General features: G+C 40.9%; 1 pseudogene; it reads left to right on the forward strand.

The window, feature by feature from the left end:
- The first annotated feature begins 173 nt into the window (after positions 1 to 173).
- The window catches only part of LOC107727067 (methylcrotonoyl-CoA carboxylase subunit alpha, mitochondrial-like), a 10,581-nt pseudogene continuing 7,380 nt past the window's right edge, over positions 174 to 3,374 (forward strand).

Below are 3,374 nucleotides of genomic sequence, written 5' to 3' on the forward strand. Positions count from 1 at the left end.
ACTCAAAAGTAACTCAAAAGTAGTGTAATGCATTACAATTCAGAGACAGTAATATTGTAATGTAACTAATTACTTTCAAAAGACAGTAACTAGTAATATATAATGTATTACATTTTGGAAGTAACTTGCCCAACACTGATTACAAATGTGTAATTACAAAAACATTTTAATGCATGACGCGTAAGATTCAATAGAAATGACATTGAAGTATATTTTAGTTGATCGTAAATGTTTGTAAGTGCATGCAGCTGCACTTTAACCATATTTCAAAGACCAAATAATTATGAAATTACATATAGATGTACTTAAGTCCTAGTTAAGTGGGTCAAAAAGTCATTTGCATTTAATATTAATTAACTAATACATTTTCATTTGCATTTAAGTGTCCAAAAACATTACATTCAGTTCACACTTAAGTATTTTCTTTTAAGGTATATTATTTCCAGGGAATGGTATGGAAGAGTGTACTTCTTACCTAGAGATAGATGCCTTAGTATCTGTATTTCAGGCAGAGCTTTGTCTAGCCAACATTTAACTGAACTTTCTTTCTCTAGTTTCTAAGTAAACTCCATCTTTGGTTTCGTTCCAGCGCATCTAAACACATTATGGCAGCTGCTGGCGTGCCTATCATTGAGGGTTACCATGGAGAGGACCAATCAGATGCCAGACTTCAGAGCGAGGCCGCAAGGATCGCTTACCCTGTGATGATCAAAGCAGTGCGCGGCACGATTTCTACTTCATGGAGATGAACACGCGTCTGCAGGTGGAGCATCCCGTCTCAGAGATGATCACGGGAACAGACCTGGTGGAGTGGCAGCTGCGCGTAAGACACCAGCTCAGGGATTTCACTCATGTCAAGTCTTTATAGTCATTCCACCAGAGGAACGAAATGTCCTGCCGACACATGTAAACATGGGCATGCACACAGAACATGAAGAAGGTATCCAAACGTACAACTTATACAGATCTACATATGCCTATAGAGCATATGACCTATATAAACCTACACATAACTTATACTTTGCATAAACACTTTACATAAGGCTTAGACATATACACAGAACACACCGTGCAGAGGTACAGAATATAGAGACAAATCAGGGCAAAAAAAACAGTGCTGCCCTTCAGAGACTACTGAAAATATTCACACATATCCCAAAGTAACACAGTGGCTTTTGCAGATTTGTCCACAAGGGGTCGCAGTTTCTTCAGGTTTGTTTATCTGCTGTGGTGTTTTCGTTCATCAGGTGGCAGCGGGGGAGAAGTTGCCCCTCTCTCAGAGCAGATCGTGTTGCGCGGTCATGCTTTTGAAGCCAGGATATACGCTGAAGACCCCAATAACAACTTCCTTCCCGGAGCGGGGCCGCTGCTGCACCTGTCCAGGCCGCTGGGGGATCAGTGCACACGCATAGAGACGGGGTTCGACAAGGTGCTTTACGCTTAACCTCACGTGACTTACACACAGCCAGATTTACCTGAACTACATTTACATGTGTTTCGGCCGTTCATTTACATGACAGTGGCGTTTTGGGGGCCTGAAAACACAAACTTTTGAAAACTGGTTTTAAAGTGCAAGTTTTTGAAAATTATACTATTATCGTCTCTGTATAAACTACAAAAAAAAAAAGAAAAAACGTTTCCACATTCAGCACATTCTTGTCGTGTAAACGTCAAATGTTTTTTTTTTTTTACAGTTTAAATAATTAGTTTTTTTTCCATGTTAAAATGTTTTTGTTGCTGTTTTTGTATTATGGTAATTACAGTTTAAGAGGCATATATAGTATGTGTGTTTTGTCATAATGTAAATTATCTTATTGGCCCTCAAATCTTTATTTATTTATTTGTTATTTATTTCCTTTTCATTTTGGATTGAAATATGGTCTGGTTAAGAGTGATCTTGTGAAATTCAGTCCGCATGAAAGAAAAATTCACACTATTTTGTAAATGCATATAGACCTTATTGTGAACGATTAATCTATGCATGTGCTTCATTTTGAAAAAGTTAATTTTTCTTCTAATAATCTGTTACACTTGGATGTATATTACAGTACACCAGAAGAGATCTGTTACTACTTGCGTTTTATTGCAGCTTTAAAGACTGAAGGAAAAATACATAGTAATTGTATGGAATCCAGAATATGTTCTTTTAATAAATGCAGTTTAAGTTGAATGATTATGTATTTCATTAATGAGTTATTTAGTTTTCATGGGCTGCTGGTGGTTTGGGCGGAAGATCGCTCAGCCGCTCTGAAAAGACTCAGATACTGCCTTCGACAGTACAATGTAAGCAAGCACACACTCTTGTTTTTATGGTTGCGTTAGCTAAATTTCACTGACAACAGGTCTATTGTCAATAATGCAGCACTTGCAAACCAAGCAAACCAATGCGAGCGAAGTTTGTGTGAGGAACGTTTTCACTGATCGCACAGCTGTTGAAATGACTGGATTTTGCCAGCAAAGTTTCGCCGAGCAACAACTAATTTGACCACACCTATAACTTTTCCAACCATAAACGTCCAAGACATTTAAAAGCAACAGCACTGCACAACTTACTTCACCTGCACAACCGAATCAGTATTTGACCTTCACTATTCTTATATTAGCACTTTGTGTGTGTATTTCCCAGATCGTGGGTCTCAACACCAACATCGACTTCTTTCATCGAGTCTTTCGGGGCATCCGGAGTTTGAGGCAGGAGACGTTCACACCACAGCACTATGAGCTGTTCCCAGCCGCTCACAAGCCGTCTGGTGCGGAGCTCTGTCAGGCCGCTCTGGGGCTGCTGCTCCACCAAAAACAGCACACAGAGAAACACAGAAACCAAACCGGTGGTGAGATACAACTACCGCTTGTGGATTTTAAGATCAGGAGACACAAAATTCAAGTGTGTCCCAGGTTTAGTCTGCCGTTGTGAGTTGTTTGGGTGTTCAATGATGGTACAGTCTGTGTTTTGGCACGTGAGGCTTGTTTGAGATGTTAACCTGAGCTTCCTGTTGCAGACATGTTCTCTCCGTTTGCCTCCAGTAACGGGAGACGACTCAATGTCCTGCACTGCAGGAACCTGACACTGCAGCTCGGGGACGACACTAAGTGTTCATTCACTGATGAACACACTCACTCGCACTCGCTCGCACGCACTCACTCACTCACTCACTCACTCACTCACTCACTCACTCACTCACTCACTCACTCACTCACTCACTCACTCACTCACTCACTCACTCACTCACTCACTCACTCACTCACTCACTCACTCACTCACTCACTCACTCACTCACTCACTCACTCACTCACTCACTCACTCACTCACTCACACACACACTAACTCACTCTCACACACACACACTCGCACACACTCGCACTCACTCACACTC

Source organism: Sinocyclocheilus rhinocerous, unplaced genomic scaffold, assembly GCF_001515625.1.
Source record: "Sinocyclocheilus rhinocerous isolate Xijiao unplaced genomic scaffold, SAMN03320098_v1.1 scaffold1960, whole genome shotgun sequence".
Classification (NCBI taxonomy): Eukaryota; Metazoa; Chordata; class Actinopteri; order Cypriniformes; family Cyprinidae; genus Sinocyclocheilus; species Sinocyclocheilus rhinocerous.